The following is a 13,432-nucleotide window of genomic DNA, read 5'->3' as shown; positions in this document are numbered from 1 at the left end:
TTCTCAAACTTTCTTCCCTCAGGGTCCACTTGACTGGCTGGAAATTTCTGAGGCGCACCAGTCACAAAATGGTGGTGGACGGAGGCAGAGTTTGGCATAGTCAGTGGATAATTATTGGCATAACTATCTACTGATATTGAATCCATCTTTGAAAATTTCTAAATTCTTTGTCAGTGTTTTCCTTATAGCAAGCAGGCCCATTGTTCAGTTTCCCTCAAGCTAAGTACAGACATTTGCTCTGGAAGTATTGTGACTCAGCCTCCCCGTTTTAAGCAGAATTTGTGGATCCAGAAGCACTAAATGGAGAAAGCTATTCCTTTTATATTTTCCCCTTTCTGCCCTATGTGTCTCTCAAAGAATGGTTGCATATCTGCTCTCATTTCTTCTCCTATTCATCTTTCACACTTGGCTTGTATCTTCTCCCATTCCACATATTCTGACAGTTTCTTTCCCACACACATGTTCTTTTACATTCACTTTCTCCTATAAAGGTTTTTTTCATCTCTCACCCCCTTCCTTTCTATTCCCAGTTTGTTTGCGTATTAACACTTTTATCTCATTTTTCACAATTTCCTTCGACACTTTCTCTGGCCCTTTCCCCTCAAAGGAGATAAACCTTTCTTTGTTAGACATTTATTTTTCTTTGTCCATTGCCTATATCCAGTTTCAGTGAATGGCCAGGTTTTAGTGTTGAGACAGAGGAGAAGGGAGATGAGTAAATTCTCTATGTTTAGGACACCGAAGTTATGACAAGGGCATGGGGTTCCCAAACAAGTGTTTCCCTGATGAGGGAATATGGGGGTTCTAGCCAAGCATTTTCCCCATGAAGGAAACATGGAGTTTTTTAGGGGATTTGAAATAGTTTTTATTAATTTCTCATTAATAACATTCCAATTGGTATCAAATCAAATCTTATCACATCACATCATAATACAAACAATAAAGCCAATTATACATTCCAAATTAAAAAAATTACTGGGACTTCCCATGTTCTGGCTGTCAGAAGAATGTTTCTCTCACTTGTCCTGCATCTCTCTTGTTTTTTCCAATTTCATAATTTCGACCTAAACCTTTATCTTATTTTCCCAGTCACCAGTGTCTAACCAAGCATTTGCCTTGTAATTTTAAGGGTGAGGGAAGTAACTTGTGCAGGTAAAACAAGTTCTTAATGACAACTACCATAAAATTGCCCAAATGTAGCTGTGTGTCTCTCTCTCTGTGTGTGTGTGTGTGTGTGTGTCTGTCTGTCTGTCTGTCTTTAGACTCTTCCTTAAGGCCAACAGACGGGTTTATACGAATTTCCATGTGAGGACAATCCAGATGATTCCCAAGCTGCTCTTGAGTTTAGGATATATAAAAGTCAGAGAAAGCATTCAAGGCAAAAACATATATTATTTTAGAAGAAACAGGTATATAAACTAGAGCAGGTGTGGGGAACCTTTGACCCACCAGATGTTGCTGAAGTGCAACTCCCATCTGCCCCCAGAAGCATAGCCAGTGACCATTTTGCTTCTCCTGATAGTAAGCATCTCATGGCCCCGTCTTCTTGTACCAAATGAAGTACTGTATATCACATCATCTAGTCCGTTTGTATCTGCTCTTTTCCCTCTTTCCCTTCACGTTGCTAAATTACCAACAAAACCATGGCCCATGGTGTCCAAAAATATATTGGTGTATAATTGTGGAAAAAGTGCATGCACTATTACTGGGAGACCAGCGTGTTAATAGCTGCAGGTGGGACCATCTGTCTTCCAGAGGCAGCTTGAGAAGAAAAAAACCTCAATAGTTGTTTGTGTACATGATAAGATGACTGGCTGTTGATAGAGGTGCTAGGCCTCAATTGTGTTTTATAGTAAGACAGGTGGTTCTTTTAGTAAGTAACAGTGCCTATTCTTACTGGAAGCCTGAGGACACCTTTGACTTACGTGTCATTATTCGTATTTCCATTCTCCTCTTGGGTCATAAGTGACATTTTGCTCTTAGGAACACTAAGCTCTGCTGTCTCCATGCCTTCAACCTCCGGTCATGCTAGTGTTTGTACATATTGAGCCCTATTTATCTTTAATTTCTCAGACTATGATGACAGGCATATTCAGAGTTTGCCAGGCTTTCCATAAGTGTTGCCTTCTCTCATATCCAGCACCTTGTAAGGACTAGCTTGCTTTCATTTCTCATTCCTTCCAATAATTAGTCAGCTCTTTTCCAGGAGGGTGGGAAGACAATGTTATTCATTTAGAAAAGCTCTTCACCACTTAACATTTTGAGCAAAAAATCCCCAAGCAGTTAACAGAGATGATAAAATTTTAAAATGTAGTAGAATTATTATAACTAATATAAATAAAAGCAGAACACAATAAATACGATGTTGTTGTTGTTTTTTAAAAATAGTAAAGGTAAAGGGACCCCTGACCATTAGGTCCAGTTGTGGCCGACTCTGGGGTTGTGGCGCTCATCTTGCTTTATTGGCCAAGGGAGCCGGCGTACAGCTTCGGGGTCATGTGGCCAGCATAGCTAAGGTGCTTCTGGCGAACCAGAGCAGCGCACGGAAACACCGTTTACCTTCCCGCTGAAGCGGTACCTATTTAACTACTTGCACTTTGATGTGCTTTCGAACTGCTAGGTGGGCAGGAGCAGGGACCGAACAATGGGAGCTCACCCCATCGCGGGGATTCGAACCGCCAACCTTCTGATCGGCAAGTCCCAGGCTCTGTGGTTTAACCCACAGTGCCACCCGCATCCCCTTTAAAAAAATAACACATCATTTAAAACGCCAAGTCAACAATGTTGCCCATTATAACAGTAATTCAAAGCAGGAATGCATGGCTTAAAACTTGGTGTGTTGAAGATCTGAGATAACAGTGGTGGTTCTCAAACTGAGGAGAAGAGAATTGTCCTGTGCTTGGTAGGCTACCATAGGTGTGTCAACTCCTAGGGGCCGAGGTCCCTTCACTCCCCTACAAAATATTTGAGGTGCCCCCCCTCCCCAGTTGAATGAGATTGCCATTCAGATGATGTTTGTGTGCCGCATCTTGTGATTGATTATGCGGGGCAGGACTTACCTCCCCCCCCCCCCCCATATTTTATTCAAGTTGGTACCCCTGTAAGGCTACATTGTCTGGCTGGTGGGCTGCTTGTTCGATCACAAAATTGGCAGGTCTAGTTTTGACCAAGATTGCTTGTAAAAGCTCTTCCAAAAACAGTTGATGCAGTATCAAAAATACTTGAAAATAAAATAAAAATAACTACTTATATATTCACACACACAGAGACCTGTAGCCCAAGCTGAGACAAAGGAGTAATATGCGGTTTAAAAGGAGTAATATGCGGTTTAAAATGGGCAGTTCTCCAAAGCACTTTTTTCTCCCCACCTCAGTAGCGCCCCACTGATTTTGGCAGCAGCATACAGTGGTACCTCGGGTTACATACGCTTCAGGTTACAGACTCCGCTAACCCAGAAATATTACCTCAGGTTAAGAACTTTGCTTCAGGGTGAGAACAGAAATTGTGCAGCGGTGGCACAGCGGCAGCAGGAGGCCCCATTAGCTAAAGTGGTACCTCAGGTTACGAACAGTTTCAGGTTAAGAATGGACCTCCAGAACAAATTACCGTATTTTTCGCTCTATAAGACGCACCAGACCACAAGACGCACCTAGTTTTTGGAGGAGGAAAACAAGAAAAAAAATATTCTGAATCTCAGAAGCCAGAACACCAAGAGGGATCGCTGTGCAGTGAAAGCAGCAATCCCTCTTGCTGTTCTGGCTTCTGTGATAGAGGCGCAGCCTGCATTCGCTCCATAAGACGCACACACATTTCCCCTTACTTTTTAGGAGGGAAAAAGTGAGTCTTATAGAGCACAAAATATGGTAAGTTCTTAAGCCGAGGTACCACTGTAATTAAAACAAAAAGTAACCAGTGCTGGGGGTTTAAAGCTCTCTGTGCAGCTCAGCATACTCAAATGGGTGCGCCCTCTCTGCCCACCATAATTATAATGATCGTGGATCGGCTGGTGAGGGGGAAGTTGTGTGCATGTGTGTGTCATATATGTGTGTGTGTCTGGGGGGGGGGACACCCACTGCTTGCCATGTGGCCTTTGGAGAGTTGGCCAAAAGTGAATGTGGCCCTCAGGCCAAATAGTTAGCGCCCCCCCTGTTAAAACATAAAAAAATATATTTTGAAACAAAACATAAGTGTAAATGACAAAATTCGCTGGAATGCCGATAGTCTGCTTGCTTGTGATCTCACTTAGTGCCATGGGCATAGCCAGGGTTTTTGTTAGGGAGGGGGAGCCAAAGTTGTTGAGATCCCCCCCCGCCGCCAAGCTGTTGAGCTTTTCGGGGAGAAAATCATGGGTAAATATACCCCCCAAAAGAGGACATTATGGGGGCAGGCTTCTCCAGGAAGAGGGACCAGAACCTCTGTTAATTGAGTGCTTTAAATGCTTTTCAATAATTTTTGTGGATTGGGGGGGGCAGCTGCCCCCCAAGCTACACCCATGCTTAGTGCTTATATAGACTGACAATCTATCAGCTTCAGACAGAGCTCCTGGCATAGCATACAGGAAGAGGAATACTTCCTACCTTACTGGGTTGTTGTGAGTAAGGTAGAGAGAAACAATATGTGAAAGGTTCTGAATGTGAAACCAGCCAGTGCTGTCATCCACCTAAATCGAAACATGTCGTCTTCTTTTTTTTTTATCTTCACCCAGGCTTTCCCTGAAAGGTTATGCCGTTGTGTTAATGATCCATATGATCTACAGATGAATTTTGTATTATGGGGGTAATATAAGCAGTTCACCACCATCCGTGGCGGCACTGGTGGAGAAAGGGGGGTGCGGTAGGTGCGGTCTGCCCCGGGTGTCATCCCTGAGGGTGACATCACTGCGCTGCTCCCCTGGGGGCAGCTAGCTCCACCTCTGCGTGGTGGACCTTGGGGGTCTCAAATTTCAGCGGTGCTCTGTGTGACACCAAAATTCTGCACCCTCTCCCTTCATGGGTGTAGCCAGTGGGGGGGGGCAAGGGGCAGCTGCCGCCCCTAAATCAATACAAATCTGAGGTTCTTCCGCCCCTAACAGAAATCCTGGCTACATCCATGCCCCCCACTTTCCATTCTACATCATACGTGTGGCACCCCCCAGACTCCACACCCAGGGCAAGCAAACCAGCCACATTCCCCCTTCCGCCTCTGCTACCGTGATATTTTTTTCTTAATATTGGCAGTGCGGAAATTTTAATAAATAAATAAATAAATAAATAAATAAATAAAGATGTGATCAATGCAAAGGATCCATAAGCAAGACACGAATGAACAGGGCAAGCATTAGATAACACTGGATTTTCTATTAAAACTTAATTCTTGAGCATATTTAGTTTGCCCCCCCCCCTTTTAAAACAAAACAACAACCCATGGAAAAGCCCATTCAGACTGTAGTGAGGCAGATGAGACACTAGAGGTCCTCATTACTCTATTTGAAAAAAAAAGGCAAAGGGATTTCGCCCGTAGATTATTTACACGGATGCCAAATATTTCCCCCCCTAAAGATGATCGTTGTTTGCAGTTGTCCGGTACCCAAAATTCTTGAAGGAGGAAACGCATTGCTAGATACATTAGTAATGGAAATATCACTTTCTTAGATAACTAAAGATGGAATTAGACACGTTAACGAAGGAGCTGAGGTAACTATTAGCCATGATCCATGAAAGCTTGGTGGAGCCTCCATGTTTAAGAATCCGTTTACCTCTGATTGTGTGGTTCCTTGAGACATCTGGTTGGCTCATGCTAGTTTTGTTATATTGGTTGTTTTAAAATTGGAAGAATTTTAAAAACAATTTTATAATTCAGAGACATTCCCTCGTGAGAGAGAACTTATCATCTTAGTAATTTGCAGAAAATATCCTAAACCCATGCATGGGGTTGTTGGAGCACAGAAAGGTAGCAGTGGTGGCTAAGATAAAATCTCTGAATGAGGTTGTTCTCCCACTAAAAGAACTGGTTTGGCGCTTAGGAGTGCTCTTGGATCGATCTTTGTCACTGGAATCCCAGATAGCCCAAATGGCTAGGAGTGCCTTTTACCAGTACACCAAGTATGGCTGTTCTTGGACTGGGGTGGTCTGGCCATGGTGATTAATGCATTGAGGCATGAATATAGGGGCAATTACTGTGACGCGCTCTACATGGAGCTGCCCTTGGGCCTCAAACAGAGGCTCCAGCTGGTGCAAAAAGGTAAAGGACCCCTGGACGGTTAAGTCTAGTCAAAGGCGACTATGGGGTTGCAGTGCTCACTCATTTCACTTTCAGACTGAGGGAACTGGCGTTTGTTCACAGACAGCTTTCTGGGTCATGTGGCCAGCATAACTAAAATACTTCTGGCGCAACAGAACACCGTGACGGAAACCAGGGCACAGAAACGCCGTTCACCTTCCCGCCACAGCGGTAGCTATTTATCTGCTCACACTGGCATGCTTTCGAGCTGCTAGGTTGGCAGGAGCTGAGACAGAGCAATGGGTCAACCTTCTGATTGGCAAGCCCAAGAGGCTCAGTGGTTTAGACCACAGTGCCACCCGCATCCTAAAACAAAACAATGTAGCTGGACTGTTGATGGGAACAGACTATCATCAGCACTTAACTCTGGTTCTGAAAAGCTTGCACTGGCTGCCCATATGTTACTGAGTCAGGTTCCCAGTTCTTGCATTAATTGACAAGGCCCTTAACAACATAGGTCCAGATAAGGACCACTTGATCCCCTATACCATTGCTCAATCAACTGAGATCTTAAGGGGACTCACTATTAGTGACCCCCCCCCCGGCTCAGATACATGGCTTGTATCCACCAGGCACCACGTGTTTGTTATTGCAGACCCAATTTTATGGAACTCCTTTCCAGTTGTGATCAGGCGGCCTCCCTGTCCCTGTATTATTTTGCAACAATGAGGACTAGAAACCTGCGTTTATCCACCACAAGCTGTAGCTCTCATGATTCTGCCAGAGGCCAAGAGCTGCCTACTGCATTTGAAGAGGCTGCATGGCTTCCCTGAGAATACAGTCTGGTTACGAACTTAATTCCTTAATTAATACCTCTGGTTATGAACTTAATTCGTTCTGGAGGTCCGTTCTTAACCTAAAACCATTCTTAACCTGAGGTACCACTTTAGCTAATGGGGCCTCCCGGTGCCACCGCACAATTTTTGTTCTCATCCTGAGATAAAGTTCTTAACCTGAGGTACCACTTCCGGGTTAGTGGAGTCTGTAACCCAAAGTGTTTGCAACCTGAGGTGTTTGTAACCCGAGGTACCACTGTACTGTAATCATGTCACTTCAGTCGCAGTGGGACTGCCTGAATTCTACCACATAGCATGGAAGTGAACTAATACTTATCTTCAAAGCTATTTTGTGACCCTTGCTTCCCATTATATTCCTGCCCATGCTTTCATTCTTCCAACTCTTTCCACAATCTAAATGTCACTTGCTGTTTTATGTGCTTCTGCCAACGAGCTTGGCGCCATCTCTTTCTCTTCCTTGGACTCCTTCCTCGGAAACTCCCTTTTCAGAAAGTCCTTGTTCCCAGCAGTGAGCATGTTTAAATGTACATGCTGTGCATGTCATTTTGTACTGTCTCCCTCACCTCCCCCCCTCTTGTTTCTTGTCCCATTGTCTGTTTTAGATTGTCAGCTTCTTGTGGGCAGGGACCTTTTGTGTGTGCATTGATCATCAATTTTTGTAAAATACATACATACATAGTTTTATTTGTATGCCACCTTTCCTCAGTTCAAACCGTGCTCAAGGCGGCCTACAACAATGGGGATGTGGGTGGTGCTGTGTTCTAAACCACTGAGCCTCTTGGGCTTGCCGATCAGAAGGTTGGCGGTTCAAATCCCTGAAACTGGGTGAGCTCCCATTGCTCTGTCCCAGCTCCTGCCAACCTAGCAGTTCGAAATCATGCCAGTGCAAGTAGATAAATAGGTAGCACTGCGGCGGGAAGGTGAATGGTGTTTCCATGCTATCTGGCTTCCATCACGGTGTCTCATTGCGCCAGAAGCAGTTTAGTCATGCTTCCCCCATATAACCCGGAAAGCTGACTGTGGACAAACGCCGGCTCCCTCGGCCTGTAAAGCGAGATGAGTGCCACAACCCCAGAGTCATCTGCAACTGGACTTAATGGTCAGGGGTCCCTTTACCTTTACAGTGGTACCTTGGGTTACAGATGCTTCAGGTTATTGACGCTTCAAGTTTCAGACTCCGCTAACCCAGAAATGGTACCTTGGGTTAAGAATTTTGCTTCAGGATGAGAACAGAAATCGCGTGGCAGCAACGAGAGTCCCCATTAGCTAAAGCGGTACTTCAGGTTAAGAACAGTTTCAGGTTAAGAACGGACCTCCGGAACAAATTAAGTTCTTAACCAGAGGTACCACTGTACCTTTAACCGTCCAGGGGTCCTTTACCTTTATTTTTACAACAATGAAAAGAAAACACAGCTGCAACATAACAAAGGTAGTTATAAATAAAACATTAAAAATATGCACCCTAACTGAACTACTTCCACATCTATCACAAGACCTAAAAGAAAGATACAAAAGGCCAACAGCCACAATGCCCCTCACCCATAGTAGGTCTCAGAGTAGAGCTATGAAGATGCCTTTTCCTGCAGCATGTGTCTTGGTTTGGTATGTAAGGCTGTGTCAGCTGGCGTTCCCCCCCTCTGCAGACACCTCCTGCAATGCATTTGCTCCATGCTGGCAGCTTATTGTGGTCTGGATTGCCAAGGCTGATGTGCAGGCAGCTACTAATGGATGGGTAGCCCTGCCTCTTGAGAAGTTTAGATGAGATGCCCTTTTAACACCTTCCATCTCTGATAACAGATGCAGAACACAGCTCCCAAGATGGAAGGATGAAAGAACTGTTTTTGAATTGAGAAAAGAGAATTAAGGGGAAACACTTTGATGGTTTTCAAATTCCAACTACAGTAGTAGATAGCGCTTTTTACTGAAGGGGGCACAATAGAATCAAAGAGTTGGAAGGGACCCAAGAGGTCCTCTAGTCTAACGCCCTGCAATGCTTTAGCAAAGGGTTATGAACAGCAGGGAGGCAAATTGAGTAAATGCCTCAAAAAAATACCCTGGTTGTAAGAGACATCATTGCTAGAATAAAGCTCTAGGGTTTCCATATAACCCAAGGTTTATTTACTTAAATATTCATAAACTGCGCACTCCACATAAAATATCAAGGCGGAGCACAACAATATATCCAAGTACAATCCATTAAATAAATACCACAAAGCCTACATGAAATAATAATAAAAATGACTGACTCTTGAGACAGTTTAAATGACAGTGTGAAAAGGCCTTCTGAAAGTTAGCAGTGAGGATGTCTGCTAAATCTCAGTCAGAAGAATATTCCACAGCATGGGGTCAGCAACACCAAAAGCCCAACTTTCAGTTGAAAGCAATCCGGCTTCCGAAAAACTGGGGAACAGCTAACACTGATCCTCCGAATGATCTGAGTGACCCAAGCACTTTAGGACTTTGTATTTCAACGCAGGAACACTAGAACTGCCTCGGTAGTGCAGATGTTTTAGCAGAGCTGACACAAAGCAGCTTGATATTTAATTCCTCATCATGTACAGAAGTGGTTATTTTTCGGACTACAGTTTACATGCATCAAAGAAGTAATTTGAGATACAATCTGAGTCTGGATGCAATGTGTCATAGCATTGTTGTTCTGTGGCTTTGCAAATGTGGTAGCAATTCTGTTGCTTCACAGAGGCTTTTGGTCAGTTTCTGTATCCAGTTGGTTTCACTTAAGTCTTACGATTGTGTCTGATACATATTTTTGTTTACAGTCTCTTCTCATTCTTCACATTCACTAAAGTCTTCCAGTGAATCACTCCCAACATTTTTAAGCGAGTTATAGACATGTTAATATTGTTTTAAACCACACACACTAGTTTTTATCCTGGGACCATCCATAAAGTGGTGCAGTGTATTCTCACCTGCTAACTGAAGTCTTCCCCTTTAGTGTTTTGGCCAGTAATTTCCTCCGAGAAGAGCATTCTACCCACCTTCATAAATGCCCATTTTTAATTTCCAGCTGACAATATTCTGTGATTAATGAGCATGCTGAGTCTTCACTGGACTGGGGTGCTTTTTGGGTGTGCATGTCTTGCCCCTGCATATTTGTATGTCTGCAAACCTCAGAGTTTCCTCCCTTTTGTTTCTCAGAGGCCCCCTTTGGCCTTATTTCTTTCAGTACTAACCACCTAAGTCATGGGTAGGCAAACTAAGGCCAGATGCGGCCCAATCACCTTCTAAATCCGGCCCGCGGACGGTCCGGGAATCAGCGTGTTTTCACATGAGTAGAATGTGCCCTTTTATTTAAAATGCATCTCTGGGTTATTTGTGGGGCATAGGAATTCATTCACACACACCCCCCCCAATATAGTCCAGCCCCCCACAAGGTCTGAGGGACAGTGGACCGGCCCCCTGCTGAAAAAGGTTGCTGACCCCTGATGTAAATTGATGGAATAGCATGTTATTAAAAAGGGAAGATGTTTTATCCCCATAAATACATACTAGTCAATTAACTCATGGGTTACAGTTACCGGTACTTGATTGCTTGATCAATCAATCAATTCAATTTTCGCATAAAGAAAGCATTAGTTCTGAAGTTAAAGGCATGCTTTGTTGGTTTTCAGATTGAGCTCACGTGTGTGCTAGAGGTCATCATAAGAAAGAAGGGGAATACGACAGCATGTGCTGCTCACAGGTTTTTTAGGTCACCCCAGGGTATGTATGGTCTGAAAGCAAATGAAGCTGTGTCTGGATGGGTGACTGCCTAGGAACCACAGTATGCCATCTTAGGTTCCATCTCAGAAGAAGAATATACGGTAAATGTAAGAAAATAAAACAAAATAGATTTTTAAAACCTACTGCCCAATTGATTGTGGCTTTCTTAGGCAATCAAATGCTGAAATAGTTGATTGAATGTTGATTTATAGACTCGTAGAGTTGGAAGGGACCCTGAGGATCATGTAGTCCAACCCCCTTCAATGCAGGAATATGCAGCTGTTCCATAGGGGGGTCAAACTTGAAACCTTTGCATTATCAGCGCCACGCTCTAACCAGCTGAGCTACCCAGGATGCGATCAAAAACACGGACCCACCAGTTAATTGCAGAGTGCACTCTCTTCCACAAACAACCCTTATTTCCGTGGTGACAGTCTAGTCTGAGCTTGGGAAGGAGGCACAAAGGGCTATATTGGAACAATCATGGAAGAACATTATGTGTCGCTGAGAGGCTTGCCAGCTACTGTTTATTTCCCCAACTGTATACTTCACTTTGCTAAGAGAAAGGGAGGAGGGATGGCAAGCCTTTGTAGTTGTCAGCACCTGAGGTGTGCCCTGCGTTGACGAGGTTGTTAAACCAGTCATGGCATCAACTTGCTGGGGAAAAGTTGCTTTGCTGGGCAATGGCTTTATGGCACTGACCGACTCGGTATCGGTTGAGATTTTACTGGCACTTAATTTTTTTCTCCCAGATGTGGCAGCTGAGCCAGAAGGACCTGCAAAGCCGGCGAAGCTGAAACTAGTATTTCCCTTCCCTTCCTTTTCTGCCACTTCTTTGACTTTTTGACAGCAAGAAACTGGATTATTTTATGTAACAACATGTGAAGAACCAATAAATCAGGGGAACTCTGCCAAAGGGTCTGCATATTTATAGAGAAGCCAGTGAAGGTTCCTGTAAATTGAGAAGAACCTAAGAACAGGCACCCCCCTCTGTTAACTGGAAAAAACCCAACAGAGTTTATTCACAAGCTTGTAAGAAGAGGCTTCGTGATCAGGCCAATGATTGATTTAGTCAATTATCCATCCTGTTCTCACAGTGGCCAACCAGATGCTTACGAGAAACCCCAAAGCAAGACCTGAGCACCACAGCACTTGCCATACTTGTGATTTCCAGAAGTTGGCATTTAGAGGCACGCTATCTGTAACCATGGACCTAGAACATATTCATCATGGCCAGTAGCCATTGATCACAATGGCTATATTCTACTTCCATTGTTGGAGGCACTATGTAGTGTGGGAGTCAAGTAGCTTTCCTTTCGGTGCATTTCAAATAACACTTTCTAAACAGAAGAGAGTGAGTTACGGAACTGTCTACCTAGTCCAGTGAAAGAACCATGTGAATTTATATCGCAATGGGGCCATTTCTCATCCCCTCACTACACCCTATTACCCTTGCCATGAAAGAAGATAAATGACTGGAGCAGGAGATGGGCTTTTGGAACGAGTAGTGGTTCCAAGGCGTTCAGAAAACGTTTCTCTGGGGATCAGGACTTACCTTCTTTTTCAAGGGGCAGGAATAAATTTGCGTATTTGTGATTGTTTTAATTGCCTGCAACTCATACAACAGGGTGTGTTTTGCTTGAGCCATGTGTACAGTAAACATTTTTGCAAGCATTAGTACATTAAAGTGGACTTGCGAGTATTCAAAGGAAGCAAATTTCTAAATGCATTTCTCTTGGAGTAAGCCCTACAGAACTGGACTTGCTTTTGAGTAGACTCATAGGATGGCTCTGCTAATGTGTGCTCTGATTTACAGCTTGCCATTTTCCTGCTTCGCTTTTCAAAGGTTTTCCAGGGTGTGGTCAGGCACAAGCTGTATCTGTGATGTTCCAGATCAACATGACAAAACCACGAAAGAGGGCAAACCTATGTTGACACCATCCTTAAAAATAATTTCATCAACCTACCCTTATATTATGTGCTAGTAATGTAATTGTGGCACACCATAATGGTGGTTACTTGGGAGGAAAAATATCAGTATGGATGGTTCTACTTTATTCAACCTCTCCTTTTTTATTGTTCTTAAAGCAGCTTTTTAGCCCTTATGCCTGCTCGAATAGACTCAAAATGTGGAGTCAACGCCCCTTTGAGTAGGAATTTCTGTGAAACCGAGCCCAAGCATTTATAACAGAAACAACTGATGTATTTTGCCCATTTACCCCTGCCTCCACTCCCTGTCTTTTCTGCTGTAGTTTCCTGTGTGTCAAATTTTAGACTGCAGGCTTTTGGGGGCAGGTATATTTTTTCTCCTCTTGTACTATTTACATCATGCACAAAGATGGGCGCTACCTAAAACAAGAAATACAAATTACGATCACTAGTTGAGGTAGAAGACTGCATAAAAAAAGCAGAAATTGTATTGTGAGATTTGGGGGTTGGTCTAGATGTCTTCTAAGTGGTTGTAGAGCAGGTGGGTGAGGCTCTGGACCTTGGAAGGACTGCCTTAGGCATGTGGTTAAATATACCAAACAAGCCTGACACTGCTAAAGAATGTTTGTTTTCTTAAGGCGATTTCACTATATAGCTGAATTCTTCCTGATAAGCTGTTACCAACCTGCTATAGCTCTCCTGCTATTGTCGAACCACAACTCCCATCA

The 13,432-nt window shown here is 43.7% G+C and overlaps 2 long non-coding RNA genes across 2 annotated transcripts in view; both read left to right on the top strand.

Annotated features, from left to right (window-relative positions):
* The window catches only part of LOC308471707, an 86,654-nt gene that overhangs the window by 5,706 nt on the left and 67,516 nt on the right, over positions 1-13,432 (top strand). The window lies entirely within an intron of this gene.
* LOC308471694 lies at positions 1,170-1,634 on the top strand. The gene is made up of 2 exons (XR_013983092.1): positions 1,170-1,230; positions 1,284-1,634. It is a non-coding gene; the product is annotated as an uncharacterized lncRNA (long non-coding RNA).

The sequence above is a fragment of the Podarcis pityusensis genome (genome assembly GCF_964106645.2).
Source record: "Podarcis pityusensis genome assembly, chromosome: 2".
Taxonomy (NCBI): Eukaryota; Metazoa; Chordata; class Lepidosauria; order Squamata; family Lacertidae; genus Podarcis; species Podarcis pityusensis.
The sequence above is the reverse complement of the archived record's forward strand: the minus strand, read 5'-3'. Positions and strand labels throughout refer to the sequence as shown.